This window comes from Cryptomeria japonica, chromosome 2, assembly GCF_030272615.1.
Source record: "Cryptomeria japonica chromosome 2, Sugi_1.0, whole genome shotgun sequence".
Taxonomy (NCBI): domain Eukaryota; kingdom Viridiplantae; phylum Streptophyta; class Pinopsida; order Cupressales; family Cupressaceae; genus Cryptomeria; species Cryptomeria japonica.
Window position 1 is genome coordinate 348,642,388 of NC_081406.1, and position 21,894 is coordinate 348,664,281.

Here is a 21,894-nt window from a genome sequence, read left to right on the forward strand (position 1 = left end):
TAAGATAACCAGCTTATTGGATTAATTAGCGTGAGTTAAGTTAAATGTGGAATTAAGTGATCACATTGGGAAACTCTTTAGGTGTTAGTTGAAGTATTCCGCTGTGTAATCTGTCTTTGATATCTCGTTGTATCATTATGTTGTGTTTTACTTTACAAAAAAAAATATTATTTGCACTCTATTATTGTGTTTTAGCCAATCCCTTTGGGGTTTCCTGGCGGGGCATTACATTTGGTATCAGAGCCCAAGTTGCAAACACTGGGATCTCTGGTGTCACATGTGCCCTTGGTTGGTGTGAGGTGTATCGACCTTATGTGCATGCTTGTCCTCTTTTTTGTATGTGAGTGATTGAGCATACCTTAACTTGTGTGTAATACGTGTGTTCACACCTTGTTTTCACCTTCTTGATGTTGGAGTTTTTGGGTGATTATATTTGCCTTGTTTTCTTATTGATATCTTGGTCTACGATTACTCATATTCTAAAAGAGAGTCGTATGTGTTGGCAATATTGCATTATAATAGACAATGAAAGATTGTTGGCATTTCATAAGGATATTGAGAAGGTTGTTGATGATTATGGATATAACTGATTAAGGATGTTTTACTGTCTTGATATTATTATTTTGTCATTGATGTCAAGAAATTGATTTTCTAATTCAGTATGATGTTGCCATAACTTGAGAAGTATGATTTAAAGAGTATAAAGATGTTGGTAAAACACATAGGAAAGAATATGATGAATAAGGGGATAAATAAGGTATTCAATGGGCAACTAGTACCAAGTCGGACAATGATGAGATCATGATGTTTTAGATTGTTTTAACATCATACATATGTTGTAAATTGTAAAGGTTAATACTATACTATGTTATCAAGCAAAGAACCTAGTTGGTAAACCCTAAGGAACCTAGTCGGTAAACCCTAAGGTTATCGCTATCAGTTAATGAAGGCGGAATGTCTACCGAGTGAAGTTTAGTATTCACCGAATTGTTACCGAGTTGTAACCGAGCTTTAACAGAATGCATTAAATGTTTACATGCATTATTTAATGAAGGAAGCTGATGAGCTAGAACTGATTAAATGATTGGTGAGCCGTGGATGAAGTTTGTTAATGAATCTAAGGAAATGGAAAGTCGGCATGAAGATCTACAGCTCAAATTGAACCGCAATACCCTGGCACAAGTTCCAAGAAATGTATGCAAGTTCCAAGGCGGGGTAAAATGTTTTCAGATCGAAAGATGCATTGAACCTAGACAATATCGAAGATCTGATGGCTATGATTGATCATGGGAAATTTGATCAAGGAGATTAAGCGGTTACCTAATTGTTTATAAATAGGAAACTGTTGATAAAAAATGCATGCGGGCAAGTGTATGCACAGGGATGCTACATAGTGATTACCGAGCACAGAAGCTTGAAGACCTGTTAGAATAATAGAGTATAGAAGCCTAGCAGATAGACAAGATTAGTTCTATATCTAGATTGTATTGAACAAATAGGAATCTGCTTTAGCATTTTAGATGTGAAGTTGCAGATAGATTTTATTACTGTTATTTTGTAAAAGTGACATAAAATCTCTTAATCGAGTGGACTTAACAGTCTTATTTGTAAAACCCTCTAGAAAGGTGACATTCTGATTGAGTGTTTGAAATCCTTTAACAAGGTCACTTCTAACAAGGTGAAGATCCTAACAGATCTGAGGGAAATCCCTTAACCTAGTCACATCTAACAATGTGTTTGTAATCTTTAGCGGGATTTGGTTTTAACCGAGCATACTCTAGAAGAGTATATTTCTTAGTGGGTCTGAAATCCCACAGTGGTTTTTCCCTATTTGGGTTTCCATGTTAAATCTGGTGTTATGAGGTTTATGATGTTTATATGCTTTTGAGTTTGCATGTTTAACAGTTTTGGTTTTATTACTGAAATATATGTTACCGAGGTTGAATTTGATGTTTTTATGGATGATTAAGTTTGTATGATTCACCCCCCCCCCTCATCTTGTTGGCTATTGGATCTGTACTTATATTAAGTATCAGAACTATCAATTGGTATCAGAGCTTTGGACTCCGGAAGAAAAGTTTAAAGGCACTTGAGTTAAAGATCCAAAGATGTATAAGAGGGATGCACCAAAGCTGAACAAGTCAAGTTTCTCTACATGGCAGAAAAGGATGAAGCTACATGGATCAAGAGTTGGAGAATATGTTGTATACTATCTGGAGAATGATTTTGTCACACCGAGCACCTATCCATTGACTATGGAAGAGATAAAGGCAAAGCAAGAACATATTCAAGCAATGATTGAAATAACATCTGCATTGACCGATTCAGAGTTTAATGATCTAGAAGGCTGCAATGATGCAAAGGCTATGTGGGATAAGCTCATATCAGTGTATGGAGGAGATGAACATGTTCAAAGAGAAAAAGTAGATAGTCTAAGAGGACAACTTGAATCTATGAGGATGAATGAAGGTGAGAACATAACTCGGTACAGTACAAGACTAAAGGAGATTGTCAATCAAATCAAAGGAGCAGGTGGAACTATTGAAGAAAAGGACATAACAAGTAAGTTGTTAAGAACCCTTCTACCAGCTTATGCAATCCGAGTCTCTACAATCAATGAATTGAGGTCTGTACCTAATATGATAGTTTCTTTAGATGCTACTATTGGTAAGCTACATGCATTTGAGTTAAGTAATTTTGATAACAGTGGATCTTCGGTAAATAAAGTTGAATCTGCATTTAGTTCTTTTCATCTTGATGAATCTAATGATTTCAATGAAAGAAAGTATAAGTACTCTGAAGGAGATCACAGTGGAGCAAGTGAAAGATTTCGTAAGAACATGGAGGTAGTACAAAAACTGTATGAGGAAATCAGAAAGCGAGAAGAGTTTGAAGCACTATTAGCCAAAAGGTTACCGAGAGGCAAAGGTAAGTATAAAGGAAAACTACCTTTAAAATGTTTCAATTGTGATTAGATAGGACATATGGCTTCTAACTGTCCTGACAAAGATTCTACTGAAAAGAGAGATTACCGAGATGATAGACAGAAAGATAATCATTACAGAGGACACCGAGACTTCAGAAGAAGAGATAGAAAGACATGCTTAATAGCTGATGAGGAATCCAATGATGATAAATCAGATGAGACTGATACAGAGGAAGTAGTTTATGTGGCTATCAAAGATGGATCAGATGAAGAAAGGTATGAAGAAAAAGCCCTAATATCTCACATAAACACTAATGATTCTTGGATTATAGATAGTGGATGCTCACATCATATGACAGGAGATAAACATAAGTTTGTTATATTAGAAGATTATGATGGAGGCTATGTCAGATTTGGTAATGATGCACCATGTCCGGTGAAAGGTAAAGGATCTATAACACTTCTTGATAATGCAAGATGCAATGATATTTATTGGGTTGAATGTTTGAAATACAATTTGTTGAGTGTAGCATAGCTAAACAACATAGGTTACCGAATAGAATTTCAGAAGGGAATTGTCAAAGTTCATGACAAGAATGGAAAGTTAGCTGCTACCGGGACACAAACAAAAGGTAACACATTTCACCTTGACTCAACTCGTAATAAGTGTTTGCATGCAAAGTTAGATAATTCCTGGTTATGGCATAAAAGGTTTTGTCATGTAAATTTTGATAATCTGATCAAAATAAGCAAGAAGCACCGAGTAAGAGGTCTACCGAGTCTTGAAAAACCTAAGAATGCTATGTGTCGAGGATGCCAGATGGGTAAGATGACAAGATCAAGCTTTACAAGTAAGTCTTACACTTCTAAGGGAATTTGAGATCTATTGCACACTGATCTTTGTGGTCCTATGAAAGTTCAAAGTTATTATGGTGATAAATATTTCATATTATTTGTGGATGACTATTCAAGGATGATGTCAGTAATATTTTTAAAAGAAAAATCAAAAGCTTTTCAAATGTTTAAATGGTACAAGGCAAGAGTTGAAAATGAAACAGGAAGACAACTAAAATGTCTTAGATTAGATAGAGGAGGAGAGTTCACATCTGATGAGTTCAATTTATTTTGCAATGATCATGGTATTAAAAAACAAGTCCCTGCACTGAGAACTCCACAGAAGAATGGAATAGCTAAGAGAAGAAACAAATCTATTGTGGATTGTGCTAGAACACTGATGATTGAAAAGAAGGTATCACAAACATTTTGGAGAGAAGCAATAAGCACAACAGTTTACACCTTGAATTGAGTTCAATTGAAGAAAGGTACTTTGAAGACACCAGATGAAATCTGGTATGATAAGAAACCTAATGTAAGTTATTTTAAAATCTTTGGAAGTAGATGCTATGTTCACAAAGATGATAGAAAGGGCAAGTTTGATCAGAAAAGTGAAGAAGGAACATTTCTAGGTTATTCTTCTAGAAGCAAAGCATTTAAATTTCTGATCAAATCATCTAACAAAATATATTAGAAAGTGCAAATGTGAAAATTGATGAATTTGTAGAAAGAAATGATGAAGGAAATTCCAAGGAACCAGAAGACTATGATGAATTTGTCTATGTTCAACCGAGAAGTCTTACCGAGGAGACTGTTGAAGAAAATAAAGAGAATATCTAGTTACTGAGTGATGAAGAAGATCATACAGAGCCTACCGAGCCTATATTAGCCAAGTATGTCAGAAGACATCATGCACCAAGTCAGATTATAGGAGATAAGGATGATCCAGTGATGACCAGGAACAAACTAAGACAGAACACATGTTTGATCTCTGAATTTGAACCAAGAATAGTGAAAGAGGCATTTAACAGTGAAGATTGGATAAATGCTATGACATAAGAGATTGATCAAATCAAGAAGAATGACACATGGACACTAATCCCAAGACCAAAGGACAAAAATGTAATCAGTACAAAGTGGATTTTCATAAACAAGCTAAATGAAAAAGGAGAGGTCATTCGAAACAAAGCAAGACTAGTTTGCAAAGGTTATGCTCAAGAAGAAGGAATTGATTATGGTGAAACTTTTGTACCTGTTGCTAGACTTGAAAGAGTAAGAACATTGTTGGCCTATGCTGCTTTCAAAAATTTCAAGGTATATCAAATGGATGTCAAATCTGCATTTCTGAATAGAATATTAGAAGAATTTTTTATTGAACAGCCTGAAGGATTTGTTGAAGACAATAATAAAGATTAGGTATGTAAATTGAACAAAGCTTTATATGGTTTGAAACAAGCACCTAGAGCATGGTATGAAATATTGCTCTCTTGTTGTATTATGATTGGATTTATAAGGACTAGTGAGAACAACAACATGTACATGAAGAATGATGAAAATGGAATACTGATCTCAGCAATATTTGTTGATGATATTATATTTTGTGGAAATGACTCTCTATGCAAAAACTTTGGAAATGAAATGAGCAAAGAATTTGAGATGTCATTAATTGGTGAGATAAAGTATTTTATAGGTTTACAGATACTGCAATTGAAAAATGAGATTTTCATTACTCAATCCAAGTACATAAAGGAAATCTTGAAGAAATTTAGAATGGAGGATTCAAAACCAGTAAGTACTCCTATGACTACCAACTGTAAATTGTCAAAGAATGATGAATCTGCATCTGTTGATGAGACACTTTACCGATCCATGATTGGAAAGCTACAATATGTTGTTCACAGCAGACCAGATATAGCACATGCAGTAGGTATAGTTGCAAGATTCTCTGCAGATCCTAAGGAAACACACATGACAACAATCAAAAGAATCTTTATATACTTGAAAGGCACTGAGGATTATGGCTTAGTATATCAGAAAGGAAATGATTTTGATTTAAAAGTTTATACTAATGCTGATTGGAAAAGCAACATTGATGATAGAAAAAGCACAAGTGGAGGAGCTTTCTTTTTAGGAGAAAGACTAGTGAGTTGGCTTAGCAAGAAACAAGGATGTGTTTCACAGTCAATAGCAGAAGCTAAATACGTTGCTGCAACATTGAATTGTACCAACATTGTATGGATCAAACAACTTTTGGAAGGTATAAATGAGAAAGTTACCGAGCCAGTAACTATATTCTGTGACAATACTAGTGCCATTAATATTTTAAAGAATCCTATTATGCACTCTAAGACAAAGCACATATCTATCAAATATCATTATCTTAGAGAAGAAACTCAAGAGAAGAAAGTGGTGTTGGAGTATGTTAGCACAAAGGACCAAATAGCAGATATCTTCACCAAGCCACTACCAAGGGACACTTTTGAATATCTCAGAAGCAAGTTAAGGGTCCTACCCCTATCTTCTACTCACTAACCGAGTTCGATGAAAGCATCAATCCGATGACTCTATCAAATATCTTTTGGGAGTTGATGCTAATTTATACACTTTAGGATGTTTTCTAAAGGTGTACAGGAATTATTACAGGACATATTACAAGAATATTACAGGGAACGGGAATTGAAGACAAAATGCTCTAACCGAGACTCAGTTGATACACAACAATAGGAAATCACTTCATACAGGAAGAAATTATGTTTTAGTTCTTTACTTTTTGGCATTGTTGTCAAAGGGGGAGAAGACTAATGAGAAGACTGGAGATTGGAAAGAAAATTGAAGAAATAGGAGAAGTCTAATGTATGGGGGAGAGCATTTCAGCATTTCAGAATCACAGCAATCCGAATCTTTTAAGGTCAAATCAATTGGTTTTGCCATTAATGCCAAAGGGGGAGTTTGTTGGCAATATTGCATTATAACAGACAATGAAAGATTGTTGGCATTTCATAAGGATATAGAGAAGGTTATTGATGATTATGGATATAACTGATTAAGGATGTTTTACTGTCTTGATATTATTATTTTGTCATTGATGTCAAGAAATTGATTTTCTAATTCAGTGTGATGTTGTCATATCTTGAGAAGTATGATTTAAAGAGTATAAAGATGTTGGTAAAAGACATAGGAAAGAATATGATGAATAAGGGGATGAATAAGGTATTCAATGGGCAACTAGTACCGAGTCAGACAATGATGAGATCATGATGTTTTAGATTGTTATAACATCATACATATGTTGTAAATTGTAAATTGTAAATTGTAAAGGTTAATACTATACTATGTTATCAAGCAAAGAACCTAGTCGATAAACCCTAAGGAACCTAGTCGGTAAACCCTAAGGTTATCGCTATCAGTTAATGAAGGCGGAATGTCTACCTAGTGAAGTTTAGTATTCATCGAGTTATTACCGAGTTGTAACCGAGCTATAACAGAATGCATTAAATGTTTACATGCGTTGTTTAATGAAGGAAGCTGATGAGCTGGAACTGATTAAATGATTGGTGAGTCGTGGATGAAGTTTGTTAATGAATCTAAGGAAATGGAAAGTCAGCATGAAGATCTATAGCTTAGATTGAACCACAATACCCTGGCACAAGTTCCAAGAAATGTATGCAAGTTCCAAGGCAGGGTAAAATGTTTTCAGATCGAAAGATGCATTGAACCTGGACAAGATCGAAGATCTATGGCTATGATTGATCATGGGAAATGTGATCAAGGAGATTAAGCGGTTACCTAATTGTTTATAAATAGGAAACTATTGATAAACAATGCATGCGGGCAAGTGTATGCACAGGGATGCTACATAGTGATTACCAAGCACAGAAGCTTGAAGACCTGTTAGAATAACAGAGTATAGAAGCCCAGCAGATAGACAAGATTAGTTCTATGTCTAGATTGTATTGAACAAATAGGAATCTGCTTTAGCATTTTAGATGTGAAGTTGCAGATAGATTTTATTACTGTTATTTTGTGAAAGTGACATAAAATCTCTTAACCGAGTGGACTTAACAGTCTTATTTGTAAAACCCTCTAGCAAGGTGACATTCTGATTGAGTGTTTGAAATCCTTTAACAAGGTCACTTCTAACAAGGTGAAGATCCTAATAGATCTGAGGGAAATCCCTTAACTGGGTCACATCTAGCAATGTGTTTGTAATCTTTAATAGGATTTTCTTTTAACCGAGCATACTCTAGAAGAGTATATTTCTTAGTGGGTCCAAAATCCCACGGTGGTTTTTCCCTATTTGGGTTTCCACGTTAAATCTGGTGTTATGAGGTTTATGATGTTTATATGCTTTTGAGTTTGCATGTTTAACATTTTTGGTTTTATTACTAAAATATATGTTACCAAGGTTGAATCTGATGTTTTTATGGATGATTAAGTTTGTATGATTCACCCCCCCCCCCTCTCATCTTGTTGGCTATTGGATCTATACTTATATTAAGTATCAGAACTATCAGTATGTACCTTCTTTATTGATTGTTGTACTCTTTGGACTATACCATTTGGGTTGGTCAGTGCTTGTCTTGAATTTGAAAGTACGAAATATGCGTGTTTGAGATTATGATCTAGCTTAGTGTTGTCCACTTGAAGGACTAGTATGGTAGATATTGAATGCTTTCTTTGTAGCAAATTGAATGGTTATAACCCTTCCTCCTCTCTCTCTCTTTCTGGAAATATTTGGGATGTGTGTAACTATCTCTAATTTGAGTTTTCCTTTTTGCAAGAGGAAGGTGTGACTTATTGAACCCTTGTGTGAACCCTATGACGCTTATGTGTTTTTAGATAATAAAAAGGGCTTTGGGTTGAAAGTTCATATTGGTTGTTGGGAGAAAATTGTATGTTTATATTTAAGAATTCTCCATGTGTTTTTAGGAGTAACATAATTAAATTCTATCTTAAGTAAGGTGCATTAATATGCGAATAGTTGTTATGTGAAACTACTTTGTTTGTAAAAGAAGTATTAAAGGGAACATGTTAAAGTAGCTTTGAGAGTGTATTGATGTGTTCCATGAAAGATTGTTTTATGTGTTTCATTAAACCAGTTTGATTGAGGATCTATTTTAGCAATGCTCCATCAAACTTTCTTTTGGATATATTTAATTACATTATTATGTGCTTGGAAAGTACAAATGAAAAGCTTGTTTGATGTGCATGCATTAATAGGTATTATTTTGTTGATAGCTCCTCACTTACCTTCTGATCGTAATTTGATTTTCAATGATAGGTTGCAAATTATGATATGTGTCTGTATTGTATTAAAGTAGTGAGTGTTCGCAAGAGGTCTGGTATTATCGAAAAAATTGTTTGTTTTGATCTTTGTTGTTTGGAAAACTAGAACATTATGTTGCAACCATGATTATTGGAAATGTCATGTTAGGTTGTTTGGCATCCTTCTAAAATTGTAGCAAAATGAAAACCATGCAATTAAAATGATAGGCTTATAGTGGGAAATTTTGTATTGTAGTGTGACCTTGTTGATCTTGTATCTTTTTAGGAAATAGCTTGGTTACCAAACTCGCTTTCCCTTCTCTTTGCCTAGATTATTAGATTTTTTTTTTAGAAATGCTACTAAGAATGCATTGATTTAAATAGAATGTTTATTACGCATATGAAATTGTATGTTTTCTTTTGGTCTTTTTATGGAAAGATGAAAGTCTTAAGCTTCAAAAAGAAAATTTGCATAGTTAGTAATTTAGTTACGAATGCTTAGTGATATTCGAGAAAGATATAGGAATGATGTTATTTCCTTATGTAATTGTGAATTGTTAATAATTTCAGTACTTGTATCTAGAGTAAACCTTATTCAGTTATTCATGTGGGAAGCAATATTTAAACCTTCCTAGAGTAGATGATAGTGTACTGAAAAGTACTCCCCGTAAATGTGACTAAACCAGTATTTGTGTGTATTGTAAGAAACCAGTGCTTATTATATGTGCCCATGGGTTGGTGAAGCAATCAACCATGGAGGATATGTTTCTTATGAGTATGGGAAACCATACTTTTTATGTGATGTTTCTTATTTATTTCCCTGTTGAGTACCAAACCTCGGGTTGTGGATAATTCAGTACGTTAAGGGGTAGTATTCGAAGTCACCATTCCTTGAATAATATGGATCGGCGTACGAGTAATGTCGGCACGAAGTGACTTTAGCTTCTTTATTTCGAGGAATGATATAGTTATACAATAAAACTGTATCAAAGGTGTACTCAATACTTTCCCTTTTGATGAATCTATTTATAGGTTTATGTGTGGCAACCTATTCCTTTCCTTTATTTGAGCATATTGATGGTGATTCTTGAGCATAGTGATGGTGTATTTTGGAGGATCCTTTGACTTGTCTTCATGAAAGGTAGGTTTATCCACATGGGCTGTCAGTTAGTAGGTGTTGATGGACATGTGGGTGGACTTTAGTCATGTATACCTCTAGCTTACGGCAAGTATCCTTATAGATACATCACTATGCGGGATGTGACCTATGCATGCTCATTTCCACGAGGTACACTACCATGTGGGATACGTCCATTGTGTGTCTTTTCCACTTGGAGTATTGTCATGTCGTGCTGAGACACGATGCGGGATGTAGTAGACATTGCCATGCGGCCTACTGGCAGGTTTAGGGTAGAGCCATGCCGCGTGATGACATGATGCAGGGTGATGCCGAGGTACACACTACCATGGCGTGTGGATGTGTGACTTGGCTGCACCACATGATGATCTACTATGATAGTTTTTTCGATTGTTCCTTCCTTCCTCGTTGGTGGCTAGATGCTAGTCACATAGTGATGTTATGTGCAATTGTGATATTCTTATTTATTTATTTGGGGACCAGCAATTTATTTTACTTTGACCTTGAAGGTTTAGCCACGATCTTGTGATCTTTTGCATTCTTGAATTGGTTTTGCAAATTCTGGATTATTTTCTTGCCTTACTGTTGGAATTCATGATTTATTATCTTTATTCATTTATACTTTGGTGGCTAAACTGATTTATCCTTATTGTTTTCATATGTTGGTCTTGTGTTGAAATGTGAAATTCCTCTCCAAGGATGTATGAGATGGTCTTGGTAGAGTGTGTACGAGGAAGTAGACGTAAGGAACCTTGAGGATGGGGGTATGTGAGGCTATGATGCAGCTAGGATGCACTACCTACCTATGTATGGTGACTATCTCTTGGAGGCTAACCACCTTACTCAACAAGGGATGTTCACGAAGGTCTTGTATGGAAGGTAGCACCACTATGTTGTGCCCTAGCACCATCAATCCTTGAGTGAGATATTGGATATTTATGATCATATTATTGTTCCAAGAACAGGCATAGAGATGTTGATCGTGCATGTTATCTTTGACCGAGCATTAGACATTCTCACATGTGGCCTTTTGAGTTGTGCATTCTAGTTATGTGGATGGTTATCATGTGTATCATGGAGTAAATTGTGTTAACTTGTCACTATGTTATGGGACATAGTCTTTGGAAAGGTTTTCATATGCCCGGCAAGCATAAACAATTGAGTTATCTATGTTGCTCTTATTTTATGGAAGTTAACTTGGTTGTAGAAATTGAATTTTGAAGCTAGTTCTATGCTATAAATTTTTATGATAAAGATGGATTGGTAAAATAAATTGATCATGATGGCATGTTTTCTTGTCATGTTTGATAGATGAGTATGGTAATATTTGCTTACCTCTTTTAATGCTTTAATTTGGTGTAATGAAAGGGATAAGATTCTTGTTTCTCTACTATGATTATTGATGGTTCCTAGAATATTTTAACAAGTTTATGGTTTTAGATGTATCTTGCCAATGGATAATGGCATTCGGAAAGGATTTAGCAATAATGTGTCAATTATTTATGGAAAGATTCATATGTGCAATTTGATATTTGTTGAATGAGTTTCAGGGCTAATGCATGCGACATGTTCTCCATCTAGCCTTACGACTTCCAGGAGTAAGTTGGAACGTAGGGGGGAAGAATGTAGTACCCCTGCCCTAATCAATTTCTAATCTCGGTTTGACCTTCGTTAGTTTATCATAATATAATGATTATAGTCAGATGTTTTGATTTTAGTGCATACATCTTAATGTGGTTTTCACACTAATTTGTATGCAAGTTATTAATTCACCTACTTCGTGTTATTATCTCGGGCTAACGCTTTCATTAAGTTTATATATGTATGCATGTATGACTCTTGTTTGCAGGAGATTTCAGGTACAGTGTCACATGGGTGCGAGGTTATTCTCTGCCTGAATTTGCAGGTTTGAGTGTGCCTCTTTGATCCTTAGAGTTTGAATTAGGTGGTCATAAGACCCTCTTTTGACCATAGTCGTGCTCATGTCAGCGTCGTCAATCATCATCGGTATTCCCTTTGGTTGGGTATGTGGTTCATTTGTCTGTTTGGCTTTCTTGGGTTGCATGTTTTGTGTGTGGTTAAATCGAGTAATTAATCCTTATTATCTAGTTGGATTTATTGTGTGTTTACGCATTAGTATTTTCAGAGACTAAATTAAATAGGCTCCATTTTTATGTGATTAATCGTTAATTGAATTGCTCAATTCAAGTTGGTAGTAAGTTCAATTAAATGGTTAATTGTAATGTTAAATTTATTCTGTTTATGCGGTTGGAAAAGAAAGATTTAAATTTAATTGCAATAGAATTAATTTAATCTTGTTGGCATTTTGGAAATAGAAAGGTTAATTTCAATTATTTGAGAAAATCAATTTTAAATTGAAAAGCAAGTTAATTTATATTTATATAGTCTAAAAGAATGATTTTTGTGATTTTAAATACAAATTTTGGTCAAACCTTTCCCATTTAACCTAAGTTTTTGGAAAAATATGGGAGATTGATTTTTTTAAGAAATTATTTTTGGAAAATATTTTTGGATGGAAAAAATTGGGGGTTTTGGGAGGAGAAGGATTTCTTGAGCTGCAAGTTGGGGCTTTTCATCAGATCTTGCCAGGAATGCGAGATGAGGTAGGATTCAGATGCATCCCTTTGATTTCTGGTTGTATTGTTCTTGCTTTTCTAAAACCAAATATTGGATATTCTTTGGGAATGGTTGTTCATGATGAACTATTGTGTAAATCTCCTTTGGGTGTTCTCAAATTTAAGTTTTATTTTAGAAATTAGTTTGTTTTGGGCAAGATTGATTGAATGGATTGGATAAATGGTGTAAATCCATCTTAGGTTGCTTTATATGATTTTCTGGTTGAGAAAAATTGCCTATTTTGATTATGGTTATTCTAAATTTGGTTCTTTGTGAAAACCATGCATTCTAGAAGTTTATTCCTGTTTTGTTTTTGGTCTCTGCTTGAGACTTAGCATTTTGGGGTTGTTGTTTTATTGTTTAAAAAAAAATGTTAAAAAAATATATTTCATGTCTCTGCTGAGACTGTGTTTTTTTTTTCTGTTGCTGTTAATTTTTAATAGTAAATTTAGAAATATATATATATATATATATATATATATATATATATATAATACCCACGTGGCAAGGCATAAACCCCCACCACGCAGGAGGTAGCTCGCTACCCAAGGTAGCGGTTGCTACCTATTGGTAGTAGCACTACCAAAAGGTAGCAACGCTACCAATGGTAGTGAACTGCTATCTTTTGGTAGCAGCGCTACCGTAGGTAGCGTGAGCCACCAAGGGGGACCCACATGGGGTCCACGTGGATAACCCCCCCCCTGTTCTTTTCATTTTAGAAATTGTTAATTTTTTTTTAATGCAAATATATATATATATAATATTTTAATATTTTAAATAAATTTTAACTTTTTAATAAATTTTTTAATTATGATTAAATTTGGCATTAATTAATAATTCATGAATAATTTATTATTGATTAATTGTATAGTGTTAAATATACATTAATTAATATTCAAATCTCATTTTATTATTAATGCATATTTTTCTAATTAAATACTTGATTTGTTAATTTCACTATTAATTATTAATTTGTTATATTTAATTAATTGCGGATTAATAAATATATACATTAATTAATAGTTAATTTTTGGTTTTTTTTTTTTATTATGTACGCAAGGAAATAATTTGTTAATTTGGGAATGGATTATCTATATTTGGATTTTTTTTTTAAAATACATATTTCCTTGATCTGAAAGTGTAACTTGGTTCTGGAAAAGATGAATTTGGAGAGACTATTTTCGAACCAGTATGGCAATGATGTTTTAATTGAAGATTAAATATCATATTTAGTTGGCTAATGTTTATTTAATTATATTCATGTGAACTTGGTTTAAAAACTCATAATGATGCATTGATGTATGTTCGATGCAATTGAACCTTAGAGAGTTAGAAAACCAAGAACGACTTGTACCTAGATGAGGTAGATAACTGCAATCTAACTTAGATCATTTAGAAAACTTGATCGACATTTAATGTTTCAATCAATTTGGAAAAGGATTGTATCTACTGATTATTGCCTTTGCAAGTTTTAATTTATGTTTTTGCTTTTGCTTATGTAGTGGCAAGCCTTGCTTTGTTTGATTGGACCCTGTTGTATGGATTGATTTGGGTACCTATTTCTATCCTTGGTCTCGAGTTTGTTTATTTTTTGTGGTGGTGTTGTATTTGGTCTTATTCTTTATGTGGGTGTCGAATGATGTTTAGCGGTTGACCATAGTTGGTCAGGTCTCTAGTTAGAGTACCACCTGTCAGTGCACCTCATATGAGTCGTGTTTGACCAAATGGTTGTTTCCTCCTTTTTGAACTCCATTTGCTTGACCATGTGTATCCCTTAGTTTTTGAATTCATTTGAGTATAGTCTAGTGTCGTAAGGGAAAGTGGCTTCCGATTGGGGGTCGCGCCCAAAGTGACTGCTGGGTAACCCATCGAAAGTGAGTCTAATAAGTGATAACCTAATAGTATATTAGAGTGTTGTTAATGAATCTCTAAGTAAGATAATTGTGCCTCACACATGTGATGAGTGCTAACACAGACTTGACATGCTGTGAGAAGGCCTGAAATGGCAAACCATCATCCTTGTCTTCACGAAAGGATGTGTGGGTCCACATGAGGCTTGGATGGGCCGGAGGTTTAGATTAGGTTGCCAGGGTAACCTAGTGTATGGGTTCGGAACCTACAAAGACCTGCCATGGTAACTATACCAGGTTGTGTGATGACACTTGTCCCCTACGTTCACTAGTGTGTTGTTGTGTTGTCTTGATAGGAGCACTTTTGAGGAGTCATCTTGTTGCTTATGCCCTTGTGATTACCTAATATCATGCTAGACCTTGGGTTGCATTGACTTAGTTTTGTGGATGCTCCAGTGGACCTTTGTATTTGCTTTGATCATGTTTAGTTGGATCCTTTCCTATTCAGGGATCATTTATGTATTTGTTGACCGACGTGGTCGTTTGTATATTGGTTATGTTTCGCCTTGATGGCAGTATTGTAAATAATGTGAACCTCATGTATTCTTAACTTTTTTAATTATCAAAGGGGTCTTGCACTTGAGTAGATTCGGAGATGTAGCCCTCTAGGGGTGAACTCCGAGATCAATTTGGTGTTATGTGATGCTTTTGTTCTTATGTTTCATGTTTAGTATTAGCATGTATGGATGAATTTTTGATAGAATGTATAAGTGGATTAGATGAAATTAATCTTAAATGCGTGTATGCAGGCACCATTTAAATGCAGTAAATGGATCATGAAAGAATGTAGATTAGAATAATGGAATATACTCAGTTATTGTTAAGGATATTAAGTATGTATGGAAAGATCTCATTAGTTTACAATAAAATTCAAGTGTGATGTTAAATTAGATGCATGACTCAAATTTTAATGAAAAGTATGAATGAAGGGTATAGATAAATCTTAATGGATGAACCTTATCTTGTGATTTATATTTTCATCTTCTGAAAGAAATTATCCTCGTTTAAGAATTATCTCGTTATTAAGATAATCAACTTATTGGATTATTAGTGTGAGTTAAGTTAAATGTGGAATTAAGTAATCACATTGGGAAACTCTTTAGGTGTTAGTTGAAGTATTCCGCTATGAAATATGTCTTTGATATCTCATTGTATCATTATGTTGTGTTTTACTTTACAAAAAAAATATATTATTTGCACTCTATTCTTGTGTTTTAGCTAATCCCTTCGGGGTTTCCTGGAGGGGCATTACATTATCATTTGTATATCCTTGGTTGAAGGCGTTATCCTATTGTGCATAGTTTGTTGGTTCTGATTGGTTCAAGTGTTGAAGCCATATTGTAAGATACTTTTGATTATTGCATAATAAGATTTGAGATCTATAGCTGGGTTTTTCACCTTCAATAGGGAGGTTTTCCGAGGGTATTCTCGGTGTTCCTTGTGCAAATTGTTTTTCTTTTTGTTATTAATATTTTTTGCTACAATTTGATCCTAAAATTAACATTTCAGTTATTTAGAGATGCATACACACCAGATAGACCTAATGCTTATCAACTTGTACCAAGAACAACAGAAGGTGAGTTGTTTGGGAATGGGCAGGTTGAAGACCCCATCCAATAGGCTTAATAGCCTCCAATACCCGAGGTCTCAAAAACAAGGTCAAGGTCTTAATCATACCCCACATGCTAAAAGGGAACCAACAAGGACCATTGTAATTGGCATGCGTATTCTTTTTTTTTTAATAAATTATCGTCGAAATTCTGACGGCAACCCAACTTTGCACCGACCGCCAAACCATCGGACCAACAACATCCTCATCGGTGCACAATTTCTGGCAGGCGTAAGAATTTTGACGCTAATTGAAGAAACATCTGACGAGGATGTTGTATGTCCAACAATACTTTCTTGTCGGACGGTCATCGTAGTCGTAGTCGTAGTTGATGCATATTCCTGGTAAGTGTCAAAATTCTAACGTCCATCTGATGACATTCTTTGGCCGGATGAGCGATCATGGTCACCGTCGGAAGAGTTCAAGATGTCGTCGGAATGCCCAACGATGAGTTTTTGACAACTTCATTTGTCAGCAATCAAATGAAAAGTAGTCAAAATTACAATGATAGGCTATCAAAATTCAGCCCAAAATGTACTAGTGGTAATAGCATGGTTAATAAGATGGTTAGTTTGATGGTGAAAAATGGAAGAAAAATTGTTGTTAAGTTAGATCATGGATTTAGGCATTATGTTTGATTTTTGCAAGCGCAATTAGACTTCATATTCTACAAGCATAATTAGATTTCAGATTCTGCAAGCGTAATTAGATCTACTTTCAACACTTAATCTAGATTTAAATTCCATATGTTTAAAAGTAATCTCAAGCTTTCTAAGAAATTCCATGAATCCAACTTAATCCGGTTTTGTTACATTTTTGTTGTCAAACTAGAAATATTTTTAGAAATAAATTGTTAGACATTTAGATTTTAGATTGATAGTCAAAACCGAGAGCTCTTGATAGCTCCTGACCAGCTCCCGACAGAGCATGATCCAACCTCAGTCACTGTTCAACAGTGCACAACCCCCCCAAAAGTGGCACTATCCTTATAGCAAAAAGCTTTTAGACACACCCCAAGTCAATGACATAAGAATTGAAATGATGCAAGTTGTGACATCAACGGCCTTGCCGATCATTTTTTGTGCCATTGTCGAGGATCATTAAAAATCTAGCTATTAAAAGTTAGAATTTTTGTGTTGATAAGGAAAATTTGAGCAATTGATGGTGAGATCTAGAGATCAATTTGGAAGATTTCTTCCAAGACATTATAACCTTTATCAATTGCTGGAAGAACAACAAAATGAAATTGAAGAACAAGTTCAACATTTAGAACAACGTCAACAATAAAACATGGGAGACCGGGTAGAGAATGAAAATCTCCCACCAAATGGGACATTTGCATATCCTATTAATTTGAATCTTGGAGGTAATGAACCTCCTATGAAAAATATTTCACCCTCAGTTTTACCAACTTTTAGAAGAAAAACTTCTAAAGATACTGATCAGTTTCTTTTTTAATTCAAAGTTCTATGTCAGACATATGATTATACATCTGATAATCAGAAGTTGAATTTATTTCCCTCCACTTTGAAAGAATCAACATTAAGATGGTTTATGGGTTTACGAGCTGGTTCAATCTCTACTTGGCTTGAAATGGAAGTTTTCTTGGATAAATACCAAGATTATTGTCAGGTTAGAGATAGGAAAGAGGAATTGTTTCAGATGAAACAATTAGAAGATGAGAGATTAGATGATTATGTTGATAGATTCATGTGTGTGTATTAAAGGTGTGTTGAAGGAATTAATGATGAAATTAGTCGAACAATTTTCTTACGAGGAGTTGATAATGAATTAAAAGAATCTTTGAACTTAATGGGGAAAGGAGATATTAACAAGATTGCTTTGAATGAAATTGTTGATATTTGGAGAAATTACTCTAGGACAAGAGTTGGGACTAGAGGATCTAAAAGAAACAAAGCTTTGGTACCTAATGTATCTCAAGTTATGGAAGAGTTGGCGAATTTTAAAATTGATATACTCCTCCATATTAATACTCGAGGAGAAAAGAAAAACACTAAGCCTTTAGTCATGTATTGCTCAACATGTAGAGGAAAACATCTTTTAAGGGAGTGTCCAATGAACCAGATTGAGGTCTGTGAGATTGTGAGAAAATTCATGCTACAAGTTATTGCAATCTTTTACCTAAAATTAAGAATATTTTGAAGAAGCCACCAATAATTGAAGAAAAACTCAATTATGTTGGTCAAAGATCACAGAATAGTGTTTTTAATTCTTACACTGGGCAATATGGTCCTAGTAATAACTTGAACTAAAATCAATGGATTCCTCCTCCAATGCAACCACCTTCTCCCTCTTGGGGACCTCCAGAATGGGTTAGTCCACAATGGAATCAACCCAACCTCAGTGGAACCCACAATGGCAACAATATCAGTAGTCATGGCAACAAAATCAACCACAATTTCAACTGTGGCAAAATCAAGGGTCAAGACGTCCTTGGGTACAACCTCCACCTCTTATCACTGGTCCAAATGCTACCAATGAACAAGCTAACCAACCCCAGATTCCTGGTCAACCAGTTACCAATCCCAAAAATAACCGTCCTCAACAAACATACAACACTGATGTTAATCCTTCTAGGTTAAATGTTATTGAAGTAAATGATATCCAACTAAGAAATTGCAACGTTCCTTCTAAAGATAATGTCAAAGAGAAAGGATGTGAAGAGGAAGTAAGGGAAGAAGAACTAAACACAAACAAGGATAAAGAAGCAACAGATAAAGCCCCATATCCAAAAATTATTGGACATACCACATAAGGCTCCTGACTCCTCCTAATCAGATCATACCAATTTAATAGATTCACCACTTTTATGGGAATTGAAAAAATATTAACATTGAAATACCTTTGCTTCAAGCTATCAAGGATATTCCATAAGTAAATCAGCTCATTAAGTCACTCTGTGTTAAAACACCTGGTAGAAAATAGAAGTTTCCACCTACAATACAGTTAGGAATTGAAATACCAAATTTGTTGATCAATTTAGGAGCAACCATAAATGTTATCACTACAGATACAACATAAATATTGAAAATGACGCAAGTTCAACCAACAATTGTACTTCAGTTAGTAGATCAGTCTATTGCTAAACCTGAAGGGGTCCTGGAAAATGTCACAGTAACTATAGATACATGGGATTATCCAGTAGCTTTCTTGGTATTAAAGGCTAGAAGGAAGGCATCAGGATATCCAATTATTCTTGGAAGACCTTGGTTAGCAACTGTCACAGCTCTAATAGATTGTAGATCAGGCAGTGTGAACATTTCTAATGGTCATAAACAGAAGGAATTAACACTTTATCCTCTAGCAAAACCAACAATTCACTCTAATACTCAGAAATGGGTTGATGAGGATATGGACTTAGAAGGGGATGGAATTGTTGAATTAGCCATAGTCACACTAACAGGAAACATGTTGAAGAATATGAAGATTATGTGGACAAGGGAGAAAAATTTGATACTATTGAGAATTATTATGAACAAATTGAGGAAGATAGTGGTGGAAGCAAAAGGAAAACTTTGAATCACCAATACCAGGGAACTTGTCCTTTAAATACTCTTATTAAAGAATCAATTTAAGGAGAAAGTCATACAAAGGATATTTTACTCTCAGAAAATAAACCCATGTTCATTAATGCATCTCTACCTATGGAATAAGAAAATGAGTTAAAGCTTACTTTGGAAAAACCCACATAGGAATTTGCATGGGAATACAAGGACATGAGGGGAATGCATCCTTCAATTTGTACGCATCATATTTATGCAGAGGATGTCAAACCTGTAAGACAAGGACAAAGGGGTATTAATCCCGCTTTAAGAGATTTTGTTAGAACTGAGATTGAGAAGTTATTAAAGGAAGGATTTATTTATCCAATCTCTAATAGTCAGTGGGTGTCACCTTTGGTTATTGTACCCAAAAATAATGGGAAGTGGTGTGTTTTTGTTGACTATAGAGAATTGAATAAAGCCACAAAGAAGGACTATTTTCCATTACCCTTCATTCATCAAGTTCTTGATAATTTAGCAGGTAGTAACTATTTTTCCTTCTTGGATGGATTTAGTGGCTATAACCAAATACAAGTAGCCCCTGAAGATCAAGATAAGACAATGTTTACATGTCCTTGGGGAACTTTTGCATATATATTCTTACCAATTGGACTTTGTAATGCACCTGCTACTTTTCAACTAGTTGTTTTAACAATTTGTTGATTTAACTACTTCATGTGTAAAGGTTTATATGGATAATTTTTTAGTTCATGGAAAAACATATGAAGAGGCATTATGAAGTTTGGATAAAGTCTTATAGAGATGTAAAGACCATAGGTTATCAATGAACCATGATCAATTTTCACTTATGATGACTGAAGGAATTGTGTTGGGCCACCACATCTCTAAGGAAGGTATTGAAGTAGATCCAAAGAAAGTTGAAGTCATCTAACAAATCAAAGTTCCTAAAACTCAAATGGATGTTAGAATGTTTCTTGGTCATGCTGGATACTATAGAAGGTTCATAGAGGGTTTTAGTAGGATTGTTGAACCTTTGTTCACCTTACTCTAAAAGGACTCAGAATTTGTCTGGACAGATGATTTCTAGAAATCATTTGAAACTGTAAAACATGCTTTGACTGTCTCACCAATAATCAAGGGACCTACATGAGGTGAACCATCTCATATACATACTGATGCATCCACTTTTGCCATAGGGGCAGTTTTAGGACAAAAAGATGAAAATGGAGCAATGCATGCTATTTACAACATCAGTAAAAATTTGAGTCCAGCTTAGAGAAATTATACAACGACTGAGAAGGAATTATTAGCTATTGTGTATGCTATAAACAAGTTTAGACACTACATCACTGGTTACAAAACTTTTATTCATAGAGATCATGCAGCCATTCGTTTTTTAATGAACAAAGTTGTAGTTGGTGGACGTATAATCAGATGGTTTTTACTTTTGCAAGAATTATATATAACCATTGTGAATAAACTAGGAAAATATAATGTTGTAGCTAATTTTCTCTCTAGAATGGTTTTACAAGGCAATGATGAACCAGTTAATAATACCTTTCTAGATGAACATTTGTTTGATATCTCAATACAAGCACCATGGTTTGCAAATATTGCAAATTACCTTGTGACAAGGAAGTGTCTGAATCACTTTAACTCTAAGCAAAAGAAGCGATTAATTCGAGAGAGTTCTAGATTCCAATGGATTGATGGATTGTTATTTAAAATGTGTCTTGACCATCTTATTCGCAGGTGTGTGCAGGAAATTGGTGTCTATGACATCATACATTCATGTCATTCTCAACCAAAAGGAGGACACTAATACTCTGTGATCAAAAGTATTCATAAAATCTTGGGAGTAGGATACTTTTAGCCTTCTACGACCAAAGATGTTTCATTTTATGTGAAGCATTGTGATGAATTCCAGCACATGGGAAGACCAACAACAATAATGGAGATGCCACTTCAACCGAAAACAATTCTTGAACCTTTTGAGAAGTGGGGTATTGATTTTGTGGGACCCATAGATCCCCCTTTAAAAGGATATCATT